The sequence below is a fragment of the Gossypium raimondii genome, chromosome 5 (genome assembly GCF_025698545.1).
Source record: "Gossypium raimondii isolate GPD5lz chromosome 5, ASM2569854v1, whole genome shotgun sequence".
Classification (NCBI taxonomy): Eukaryota; Viridiplantae; Streptophyta; class Magnoliopsida; order Malvales; family Malvaceae; genus Gossypium; species Gossypium raimondii.
The window spans coordinates 19342197-19355559 of NC_068569.1; the positions used below are offsets into that span (position 1 = coordinate 19342197).

Below are 13363 nucleotides of genomic sequence, written 5' to 3' on the forward strand. Positions count from 1 at the left end.
GATACCAATTGTTGGAACAAAGAGACAATAACAGTCGTTTTGTATCTTGCTTGAATAGCAAGCCTCGAGCCTTGTTGAAGAAACAAACTCGAAGCAAAACAGAAAATGAAACTAGTGGAGAATAACAAAAGAGAGAAGAAGGAATGAATGAAAAATGAGTGATATTTTTCATTAACTCAAAACAAGGCATTAAGCCATTACATATTTCACCAACAAGTAAAACAAACAAGTAATCACCTAATCAACTACCTAACTCCACTAATTTGCATTGAAACTTACAAGATTAGCTTGTACAACTTGCATTGTTGACTTTTCACCAATCAATATCAAAACATTTACCTACTTAGTTCAACATGAACTAGATTACAAAACAATCAAAATGGAACTAAAACAAAGAAGTGGATTGGCGACTTCAAACTTGATTCTTTGCACAATGGCACCACCGCTTGTTGCTATTTCTTCGAGCATGACCACCTTTGCATGTCGTGCATGGCCACCTTTGCATGGGAACTAAACTTAACAAAATCAAAACTCTGTAATTGTTGACATCAATCAGCACACTTGAGAAGTCCCCACAAAATTCTCATTTCTGCAAAATTCAAGGTAAATAATCAGATCCTCTAAGTGTAATTAGCTAAGGCAGATTTAGCATAATTTTAGTGGTAATATTGGCTGGTTAGACATTCTACATTTCGAGTGCATGAAAGTTAAGGCAAAGCTTAGTTATGTTCAGAAAGCAGTAATTACCTTGTACTTGGCAAATAGCCTGAGATGGGGATCAATTGGCAGTCCAAGCTCCTCATACATTGGATCATAGAGTGAATTCATGATTGGCCTGAAATCATTGGACTCTTTAGTCAGCATTTTCAACAGTTAAGACAAACTTATTCAGGATAGACAAATGAAGCCTGTAAAATTAAACAACCTTGGAGGAAGAAGGTTGCCAATGTCAGGACTAGCACTAGCTTCAATCGGTAGAGACAAAGAGTTACTCATGATTTGTTCAGCACTTGGTGCTTGCGGCTCATTGGTTTCTCCCTGTAATTAATGAAAGACCAGACATTATTAACTTCAAATCGTATTCGGTTATAATAGAAAAAAAACCATACAACAAAGCTGAATGCTATTACTTGATTAACCTTTTTCCTTTTTAAATTGATTAGATTTAGTTTGTTATATAAATTTGAGAATGAAATTACTATATCTGAATATCGAGTTTCCCTTAAATAAGTAACCGACAAACATAAAAATAAATAAAAATGATTTGTCACGATTTGACTTGTCTATGGGGTATGGATCATGTCGTAAGAACATAAATTAAAATTGTTCTCTTTAGGCTCTCATAAGCTCAACGAAATTTTGTTATTTCCAGTTGAATCTCTAAAAATTTGAACCCATGTCACATTACACAAATTAATGCAATTTACATAATAGATACCAGTTGATCTACATGGATTTGAATGTTTAGAGGCGCACCTAATAATGACAAAATTTTAAGAGATATGTGGATGCCCATAAATAACAATTCCAAATTATGTATTCACATAATCCATGTCCCTCAGGATGAAATGATGGTTAATACTATATTCATGAGTGATGTCTACAGCAATTTACAGTTATTTTAAGACCCAAATTTCTTGTTTTCAATCCAAGTTAACACATGCAAATATTCTATAAGTTATGAACATAAACAGTATATAGAAAATATTGAATCCAAATTTGAGTAAAGTTAATAATAATATACCCTGAGGCGCTTGAAAGCTGATGATTCTCCCACTTCGAGTCTGCTCCTTGCATTGCCTCGCGGTTCGGAAGTTCCTTGCTAAGCCAATTTAAAAACAAAATAACCTCAAAGATAGAGGAAACAAATTAATTTAGATCCTAATGCAGGAATGCTGATGAGATGATACCTCACTGTGGTAACTCAGTGGCGTTTGCGTAAGATTAGGAGCTGATGACCCAACAGTTTCCTATTCATTGTTGAATTTGGTTAGGAAATTATATAATTATTTCCAGGGAATCTTGTTAGTGAGAAAGGTATTTTACATGCAGAAGAGATGAGTTCAGGAGTAAGTTAGACATGGGAGTCCCAGAGCTAGGATATGTAGCTGTTGGTTTTGTAGTTTGATTCAGAAACCCTCGTTGTTGCACAGCTACAGGCCTGTAAACGAAGTTTAAAATCTAAATCAAATAACAAGAGTAGAATTTAAGCGTATTCAATGTGTTAATGATAAACTTAGTCCTCAATAAAGAAATATAAAAGGGTGATTGATAACAAGAAAAGGGAATCAAAATTCACCTAGACAGCTCAGAATTATGATGGTCTTGATTTGGTAAATTAGGCATAATTGACAATAGATTACTTGCTTGCGGATCTTGAGCTGGTAATAGAAGGGAAGTGAAAGCCAAATAGATAGACTATGATTAAAAACTACTTAAAACAATATGCATTGGGTCATAAATTTAACTTGAAAAGATAGAACACACCAATCCCAAATTTCTTTTCGTCTAGGCTTAGTTCTACAAGTATCTAAGGGTCATGTTGAATTGGGTTCAAACTGAAATTTCAATTTTGGTTACCTAAGTTCAAGGTGATTCCAAAATGTAAAAATCATAACTGAGTCGTGTCTAATTGAGTCGATCAGATAGTCCAAGCTTTGAACAAATTTACTTGTTTTCTTGACAATGAAATCTAGAAGAAAGATAAGTTGTACGTACCTCAAAGGAATGAAAATTTCATGGAACACGATGCTACCAGTTTGTAAATTATATAGTCCAAGTGCCCATGGGAGTTGATTATTTTGATAGGAGAATTGTTGAGCCCTAAAAAATCAAAGGAACAAACAGTTGATTCTCATAAAGTTCCCTTTAGAAGATATACCAAAGTAGATAAGAGTAGAGATCGAATACATAAGCTCCATAGGCAGTGAATGCTTAGTCAGGTCGGAATTCTGGAGCAGTGAGCCAGATGCATTAGGCATACCGGCCAATTGATTAAGCAACTGCATCGGGTTACTCAACTGCTGGGGCCTATATTAGAAATACGAAAAAATCAATCACAATATGGTTCTAAATTTCTTATGTTGATGTGATATATAAATTATCTACAAAATACCTTGGAGGTGTAGAAGCTCTCGGCAGCATTAAGTTGTAACACAGAGGATCGGAAATGTTAGTTGCTTTGAATTGATCAACTAGTGACCTGAAATCCAAAGAAACAACGTACACAGTTAGGTATATATCTCAGTACTATTGTTTCGATTCCAAACAAGAAGATTGAGGTCAGAAGATATCAATTCAATACCCTGGTGCCAAAGACCTATAAAGATCAGTCTCTTTATTACAAAACCAAGTAGGGGCTGGAGTCTGGTTGGTTTTGGTAGATTCTCCATTCAGAAATCTGATCCCAGTCTGCTTATCATTTATTTCAAACTCAGTCGAGAAAATGCGACCCATACTAATCTTGAGTTAAAGTAAACAATATTTATACTCACTGGGCTTTGAGGGCACAAATTTGGGTAGTGAACTGCTCGCTGATTGCGATTGGAACGAGGGTTTCCCTTTTTCTTTTCAACCCCATCAGCAAACAATATTTTCTTGCCTTTATCGAGGGGTTCTACCCGTTGAGGCCTATTACAATGTTAGAAACACGTCATGTTCAATTGGTAGAGGAAAATATCATGCATCTTTACTTTTAAAAGGTCAACAAAGGAGTCAACATACCGTTGAAGCTCAGCACGGAGGCTTCTTCCAGTTTGAGTATTGAGCTTGTTTGCTGGACCTGAATTGCCCGAATGCTTTGAGTGAGATGATTGAGTTGCAGAGCTTCCATTTTGTGGGATATTTGCCGCCTGCTTGAGATAAGAGAAAGTCATTGTCTGTTATTATTCATCATGTTTTAGAAGCTGGAACTGACTGATTGGAATGGGTTGGGAGAGGTACCAATGCCAGAGAGAATGACTGTGTTGGCTCCATTATAAGAGGAGTAAACGAAGTTGATTGTTGTGCAGCTGTGGCATCACCACCTGAAGAACCACTGCCTTCAATTCCTGGAGATGTTGGCTGCATCGGCTTCTCGTTCGACCTCCCATGCTGAAGCAAAGGTTCATCAGTAGTGCCTGCAGGTGATGACACCAACTTCGCTTTCTGCTATCGGCAAATACAACAATGTTTATATCAGTCAATGGCAAGGAATAAATAATCTGAATCACGGTCCATCCTCTTGTTCTTGTAATATTCACATTAGTTTTGGAGAACTAACAGGCAAAGGATTTGAGTCGACATTGAAGTTGGCATTCATTTGATCCAGCTGAGGCTGATCATCTCCTGCTGATGCCAATCCAAGTTCCAGTTTCGCATCCTCCTGCTTAAATTGCACTCAAAATTTTCCATGAGATTATACTTATTTCAAGTAAATGAACTAGGCATTGATGTTATAAAATTACTCTATGTAGGGATTTAAACAGCGACCACATCACAAGGTTACTATCATTATTTTGCAATACAAGTTGATGAGTCCAAGACATGGTCAGTGACAAATTAAATAGAAAAATGGAGATGTACCGATGCTTTCTGCATCCGTGATGCTTCTAGTTCTTTTGCTGTATACTCAGCAAGTAATGACCCTGATAGAGACAGGTTTGGACCATTATTAGCCGAGGGAAATTCAGGGACTTCATCGTCATGATCAAAGGCAGGGAGATTGAACTTGGAAATTGGCTGCTTATTTTTTTGCATATCCTCATCCCCATTAGAAGCAAATAAGTGGAACTTCAAATTAGCTGCTTTTGAGCTACACCCTTTCTCCATATCTTGTTCTGCTTTAAAAACATATAAATAAAGCAAAATAGGGAAATTAAATCAGTCGGATGTTGAAGTTATATAAAGAAAAAGAAAAAAAATTATGATATGTAGCTCCAAAGAATAAAAAATAAAACAATACTTTTACCATTTTATTTGGATAATTTTCAAGTAAGATATCTTTTTGTATTATTACTTTTTGGTGGACCCATGGTAATGGTATGTTCTTACATTTGCCGTCTGAGCAAATACGGGAATAAGTTGACCAAGTGAAGCCAGGAAGGATTCAATTCAAGTCCAGATATGCTTTCCTTAAACATTCACTATCAAACAACACCATATTTAATGATATTTATTATATCATATTTTCATGATAAAAATAAACATTATACCAAAAGACTTATAAATATATATTGGCCCTTCAGTTCAATTTTACTAAAATGAATCCTTTAATATATGTCCGACTACTTACAGTATACAATCTATTTAGTATAATCATAACGGACAAAACATACACAAAATAGGAGCGAAACTCATAGATTATAATTGCCAATAATACCAACACCTCATTGACTTTATTTATTTATTTATTTTAAACTCATTGTTTAAGTTTTTCTCAAATAATAATAAAATTATTCTAAATCTTATTTTATGTATACATTACACACTTCTAAATCCATTCATTTTAAGCACAATAATTTTAAATTTTATACAAATTAAGGTGATGTCTTCCTTGCATTCTCAATAAAATGGATATAGATTTAAGTTTATAAATGATGTCACAAAAAAGTTTTCTGAACTTTTAATTTTACCTCCAATAGATCCATAGCATCAATTTCAAACACAAAATAATAGGTCGATAGTATCAACGTCAAACACAAAATAATTTATTTCTATAAACGTAAATATAAATAGAGATATACGTCGTCCAGTTCATTTATATCTTTTGTTTTCTTTCGAAAAAGAGACGGAATAATAATTAAAAGGGAGTGATTAATTAGAGATAGATATTGAAAACATCAAAAGCACCGTTAAATGATTGAAATCAATCTACTATGGTGATAAATGAAAGGTAGAAAGAGGCCTTTACCTGATGGAAGATGGTATGTTTTGGTGATAAAGGAGACCACAAGAGAGGCAAGCAATGGGGCTAAAGGAGGAGGAAGCTTAAGCACAAAAGATGGGAATGTGATGTGAAAATTGAAAACTTTGAATGCTTATTTATAGGGGAAAATGGTATGCTTCTTTTTGGTTTAAGTGTGGTTTTAATTTTTAAACGTGTGTTAGGATAATTTTAATTTGATGTATAATTTGGGATTTAATCTAGTAGTACTATATATCTTTTAATTAATTAATTAAAATTTTTAGTAATAACGATTATAATTTCTGTTTTGAAGACATTAGCTCAAAAAGACATTTAAATAAATAATATCTTTTATTTTAAGAATTGTTATATATATATATAGTATATATGAGGTTTAAAATTAAACAAATTTAAAAATAAAATGTTATATATATTTCATAAGAGTGATTATAGAAAATATATAATAATGTCAACAATTAGACATAAATTTTAAAATCTGAAAATAAAAAGATTAAATTTTTATAATAAAATATAAGGAATAAATTTCACAATTTAAAACATATTTTACCCAAGTATATATTAAATCAGTGTGAAAGTAAATATAGTTATATATAAGGTGATGATGATTTGTGATTTTGGACATTTACCTATATTTGCTTGTAAATATGAATCATTATGGTTAGCATTTAATATAATTAATGTACAAATCCATTATAAGATATTGTTAACTTATTTAAAACCCTTAACACCTCATTAAGAAGATTTTAGAAATAAATGACTTACTGTTCCATTTAAATCTTTATTGCTTTGTGAGATGATACCAAAACTTGCCATAAACTGTAAAAAGAATTGACAGCTCCATACGTAGCTGTATTTATTTCCTACTGTATTCTTAAAACTATAGTTTGAAAACCATTGGCATTAAGAATTAAGACAAAACCATTCCTTTTTTTTTTATATATAATAATTTATTATTAAGTGGGATAAATTTAGTACATATTAGAATTTTAATATTTATTAAAAGTAAATGTTTATACCCAAATGTAGATTGGTGGGCCTAACGCTTGGGCCTAAAGAAAGGGCTATTTCGGTTTCTCCACATCAAAGTTGGTGGCATTTTAAAACACTACTACATAATCTGGATGAATTTATACAAATTCTCAGAAATATATATATATATATTTTGTTTTAAAATTCATTTAATAATAAATTTTTATTTTAATATTATTGAATACATGTTCAATTTTTAATACTTTTACAATTAATCTATATTAAAAGAGACATATAATTTAGTGAAAAAAGAGTGACTCAATCCTTATACTTTTTAATAATGTCCTTCACCATATTAGCTTCATTAGACGATGCATCCCAAAATATAATAATGTAGGTGACAAAAAATAAATGAGTCACCTTTGGTCCTCCTTTATCAACTTTAACACCTTTAACAACACCATCTCGTCTACCAAGCTTTAAAAGTTCAAAAAGCCTTCAATAAAAATAAGGAACATGTAATAGGCCAATTTAGTCCGGGTTCACAAAAAATAATAAACTCAAAATAATAAAATAAAGTCCAAGTCCAGTCCAAAATTGTATCATTCGGCCCAATCGGAATAACCCATTACTTGAAAAAGGATATGCAATCTTAGATATGATAAGATTTTGTAATCTTAGAGATTTAATTTGTAGATACCCTTTAAATCTTAGCCGTTGATGTAATTGATCTATACCGTTGGATTTGGAGAGGCTCAACTATAAATAGAGGCCTCCCCCTTCATTGTAAAACACTGGAGTTTGGAGCAATAATAATTCTTAAGAGCATTCACTCAAATTTCTCCTTCTCTTGCGTTCTTATTTTCTGTGGCTTGTTCTTATTTTGTTTTTCGTTTATCTTCGTTTCTTTTTAAGTTGCTTTCATTTGAGTTGGATTTTGGTGGAGGAATTTCGTTGAATCTTCATATTGTGGGAGTAAGGCTGACTTAAGCGTTTTTTTAACCTTTTTTATTTATCCATTTAATTGTTTAATCATTAATTATTCTTTTACTTTTATTCGTTTATTTATCCATCAATTTTCTTATTTACACATTGTTCATTCATTTAACCATTCTTATCATTCTTTTATTTTTTCCATTAATTATATACTTTATTTGTTTTTAATATTATGTCACACATGTTATTTATATTTTAAAACTCGTGTTATAAATCATCCATTTTAAATTGTTTGATTATTTGCTTTAAATTTTTTCCATATATTATCAATTGCAATTTATTTTTATACTATCTATTTTTTCCATATTTTGGCCCTCGGTTTGGTTTTATTCTCATTTTTCCTTTTAATTACTTTTGAATTCAATTTCCTCACTAGTTTGATTTAATTTGCTTGTGTTTTATTTATTTTAGTATTGATTATTATGTTTTTTTCAAAATTTTCAATCTGATATTATTTGAATGTTTATACTTATTATTATTAAATTAATCATTAAAATTATCTAAGTATATTGTATATTATTATTTTAGATTTATCATGTTTTATTATTTGTAATTTATCAATATTATTATTTTAAATTTATTGTTAACATTATTTTAAATTTATCATGTATATCTATTTCAAATTTATCATTAATATTTTTAAATTTATTATATACTATTATTTTGGATTTATCACGTATGATTATTCTAGAATTATCATCAAAATTTTTAAATTTTATATGTATTATTATTTCAAATTTATTATATATTATTTATTGTAAATTATCCAATTCATTTCAAATTGTAGATATTATTTGTATTAATTTGTACATTCATATATATTATTTGTTTTAACTCATATATATTGTTTATTTTAAAATTTTGAACGTATAATTTATTGATTATAATTTCTCCTTTTGCCATTGATTTCTTTAGTATATCTTTTAAAATTGATTATTAATTCATTTAATTTTAAAATATTAATATTGGTATTTATATAATGTATGATTGAAATTATTGTTGCCATGCATGTTTATATTTGTTTATTAATTATTTGCTATTCATTAGTGTATGATTCATTTACAAATTATCCTTTTGCGTCATATATTATCATTTAATCACATTACATTTTATTCAAAAGTTTATAAAACAAGACTCGATATTTAAGACTTTCGAGAAGATTATGCCTTAACTTACTGGGCTTCAATTTTCTCGTTAAATTCAAAATAGCCGAGTATCCCTTTTTCAATAAAATCATACAAATTTCAAATAAAAGCTTATTCTCGAGAATTCAAAATGTTATATCCTAACTCACTGGATACGACGTTTTGTTATCTCAAAATCAGAATTTTAATAAAAACAACTTTGTATGTTGTCATCGGAACTTCAAAGAATCGTACCCTAACTTACGGGGTTTCGATTTCTTCATTAAAGTAAGATGGCCAAAATTTATTTAGCTTTCAAAATAATAAATTTCAATAAGGATTTTAAAAGGGGAATTGTTTTGATCTCCTCAAATTTTCAATATTCGACATTAAGACATTAATTAATTAACTAGGTACCAATTTTAGGCGTTACGAGGGTGCTAATCCTTTCTCGTACGTAACCGACTCCCGAACCCATTTTTCTGAATTTCGTGGACCAAAATCGTTATTTTTTATAAAATCAAATTTTTTATTAAAAACAACTACTTTTTCAGATGACCCAATCACACCTCATAAAAATAGATTGGTGGCGACTCCATTTTCGTTTTTAAATAAAATTCGACCCTGTTTAAATAAAAATGGTTTCGACAAAACAAATAAGGGCTTCGTGGATCTTTTCGCCGTGTTAATGTTTCATTCCAAAATTAGTTCTTGCTTAGTAGTCAAATGTCTAGGACAAAAACTTTCACCATCGATCAAACGTCCTAATAAGAAACAAAATAACCGAAGCATTTCATTTTGGAATTTGACATAAACCTGAAATTTTTATGCAAGGACTATTGAATATCAACACCAACTTATTAGAAAATAAGTGTAAGTGTTTTGTTAGAAGGGAATGAATCCCACATTGCCTAGGAAAAAAAGGCAAAGGAATTATGAGTCTATATAAAACCCATATCCCATATTGCTTAGAAAAATAAGGATAGTAGGACCTTGGGTCTATATAAAGACCCATGTTATAAGTATTATTTGCACCAAACTAAATATCAAATCTTCTATTTAATTTTGTAAATTCCTCCTTCAATTTCTTATTTTGGAGTGTTAGGAGGTGTAGTCAAATTTTAGTTTTGTGGTCTTGTGGGCGTGAGTGTTTTATAATTGATATCAGAGCTAGGTAGTGTGGAAAAAATTTGGTTCGAAAATGATTTTCTTGCATAGCAAAAAATAAAATTTTTAAAACTGATATGATTTTTGATATTTATAGTAATAAACTTTAGACTAATATCGTACATGCGTTTTTAGATAGATGAGTTCTTGTTGTTTCTGACTTTCAACCGAACGATCTTATCCGCTATTCTCTTACCATGAATTGTTTTGATTGTGGACTCGATCAAATAGAATCAAATACAGAAACTATAAATAGTTTTCTTTTTGGGTGAAAACGAAAATTCTCTTCAAAATAGAAACCAACAGAATTGTTATTCCGGAAAAATAGCCCCACCGGTCTTATCTATTTATAAGGAGATAAAGTAGAACCATTTTTGAATTATAGAAGTTTATTTCAACTCAAAAAAACAATCATGCTATGAGCAAGGCTTGAGTTACAACGTTGATGTGCAGATGAGGCTGATGAAAGAAAGTCATGCCAAAGGAGGGGCAAGACCATGACAACTACGAGAAAGGGCGAACGGAAACCATTGAGTTGTTTCTTGTGTGATGGACCACACCATGTTAGGGAGTGCCCACGGTGAGCAAGGTTATCAGTCATAGTAAAATCCTATAAGGAATCAAAAGCCAAAGGTGAGCACCATGAAAAGCCACGAAGGTTGGTGCTAGTTGATTGTGCCAATGCAAATAGAAATGAAGTACTACAAGTCAAGCCACAAGGGCATCGACAAGGATGGGACTGAAGGACAACGTTCTATTGAGCAAAGTGATGAAGGTGGTCATGAGAACCAACATGTGGATTTATAACAAGTTAAGACAGAAGACCAAGTTGCAAACATATTCATAAAAGGTTTTTGTGGCAATAAGTTCGAAAGCTTTTGTTGTTAGTTTGGCATAGTGAAAGTTGGTGTTGAGGGGGAGTGTTGAATATCAACACCAACTTATTGGAAAATATGTGTAAGTATTTTATTAGTAGGGAATGAATCTCACATTGCCTAAGAACAAAAGACAAAGGGATTATGAGTATATATAAAATCCATATCCCACATTGTTTAGAAAAACAAGGATAGTAGAATTTCGAGTCTATATAAAGACTTATGTTATAAATATTATTTGCACCAAAACAAATGTTAAATGTTATATTTGGTTTTTCAAATTCTTTATTTTATAGTGTTAGTAGGTGTAACTAAATTTTAGTTTAGCAAGTCTATGGCACTCATATACTTCAAAAAACCGAAATTTCCAAATTGTTTTGCCATGGCCGTCGACATCAGTCTATGAGGAAAGCCATGAATTTGAACCAAAAAAATTCGCATAAAATAACGATATTCGCTTAGATTTATTTGCCATGGTTCTTCCTCGCCGCCTTCAATCGTCAGTCCTGCAAGATTAATATTCATTACTGTATCAATCAACAGCCAGAAAAAAAACAAAAGAGGGAAATGAGAAAAAATAAAAATCCGAAAAGAGCAAAAAAAAGAAAAAGAAAATTTGCTACAAGAATATCAAACTATTTTAAAGGTACATTAAAATTTATTAATTGTGAAGTTAATACCAAATAATAATCCTTTTTAATTAAACTTAAAAGTATTATGCTAAATTATTTGTATAATAAAATAATGTCAAAATGATGATGAAAATACAAAGTCACCGTTGAAGCCTAGCCAAAATATACATACATGGGTGATCTACTTATTGCCCAACCCTTAGGGTTTAAAAAATCAATCTTCCTTGCAATGATATGAAATTAAATTAAAGATAATTATTTGATATGCAGGCAGTTGAGACTCCACAATTGTAGGATTAACAAGTTTATAAGTATCATTAATCGATATTTAAAAGAGTAAATTACACAGTTGATCACCTAATTTTCATAATTGTTATTTCGAGCATCGAAAGTAAAAAGTTTACAATATGGTCATTGTCATTACATATGTAATAGGCCAATTTCGGCTTGGCTAAAAAACCAAAAACGAGGCCCAATAAGGCCCAAACTAATAACACTGTACAGCCCAAAAAAAAAAAGGCAAACTCCAACAGCAAGCAGCAGACCAGCGCTGTACACTCCCACGTCGCAATAACTGCCGTTTCCCCTAGCGCCGTGCACGTTCATCCTGCAAATAAGCCACGAACCACGAATAGCACAAGGAACAGAAGGATAACAAATATATTAAAAGAAAACAACTGATTGTAAAAGGGGGGGAAGTGAAAACTCTTTTTTTGGGGGAGTTTTTCAGGATTGAAAGGGAGAAAATTAAAAAAAAAAACAGATCAGGGAAGGAGAGAAATTTTGTAAAGAAAAATTGAAAGAGAATCAAAAACAATTGCTTGAAGGTAATTAGTCAACTCTATTTTTCTTTTCTTTTGACTGTTTTGTTCCTTTTATTTCTTTTTTGTTTTTTTTTCCTGCTGTCTTTCCTTGTTTTTAAAACGAAAGCGAAGCAAAGAAGAGGGAGAGGGGTTCTTACCAGCGGTAGCGCTCCGTCGTGGTGCCGTCATGGTCGTTGTAGTTGATCGGAGATGGGTCTGAAATGGTGGAAGGGGGGCTGCGGCAAACTCAAAAATGACAGACAAAGGGAATGAGTTTTGGGTTTTAAAATGGGTTCAAAATGGGCCATTTGCACTATTGGTCCTTTGTTTTTTTGGGTGATTAAATCAGTTTTTTTATATTTTTAAATTAGGCAATATATTTTAATGTTGTTTTTAGTTCAATCCATGTTGCTGCGCAGTACTTGACCGGTTTGGATAATTTTCTCTTTTGATCCTCCTTCTGTTACGCGTGATTTAATTTGCCCTTTTTCTCATTTTCAATTTTCGAATTTAGCCTTTAAATTCTATTTATTTTCAATATTAATCCTTAATTTGTTATTATTTTTTAAAATACTATTAAATTGTTTATTACTATATTATTATTAGCATTTATTATTATTATATTATATTATTATTATTATTATTATACATATATTATATGCGCATTATGTGATAATATTTATATGTATACACTTTAAACATTTTATATACTTTATTATTATTATTTATTATATATGCGTATATACATTTTACTTTATAATATTTATATGCTTTCCATATTTTATAATCTATAGATGTTTATACATGCTTTTATATATGTATATATATTCATATATTATTCAAAACTTTTATAAATATATTTTCCATATATTTTATATATACATATATGCCC

At 30.9% G+C, this 13363-nt stretch overlaps 2 long non-coding RNA genes across 2 annotated transcripts; both read right to left on the reverse strand.

Moving 5' to 3' along the window:
* Positions 1 to 747: 747 nt before the first annotated feature.
* On the reverse strand, positions 748 to 1819 carry LOC105767601 (uncharacterized). Its single transcript, XR_008196073.1, has 3 exons — positions 1745 to 1819; positions 926 to 1038; positions 748 to 835 (listed from the first exon to the last, which is right to left on the reverse strand). It is a non-coding gene; the product is annotated as an uncharacterized LOC105767601 (long non-coding RNA).
* A 10202-nt stretch (positions 1820 to 12021) lies between these two features.
* On the reverse strand, positions 12022 to 12829 carry LOC105767568 (uncharacterized). Its single transcript, XR_001125540.2, has 2 exons — positions 12630 to 12829; positions 12022 to 12275 (listed from the first exon to the last, which is right to left on the reverse strand). It is a non-coding gene; the product is annotated as an uncharacterized LOC105767568 (long non-coding RNA).
* Between the last annotated feature and the right edge of the window lie 534 nt (positions 12830 to 13363).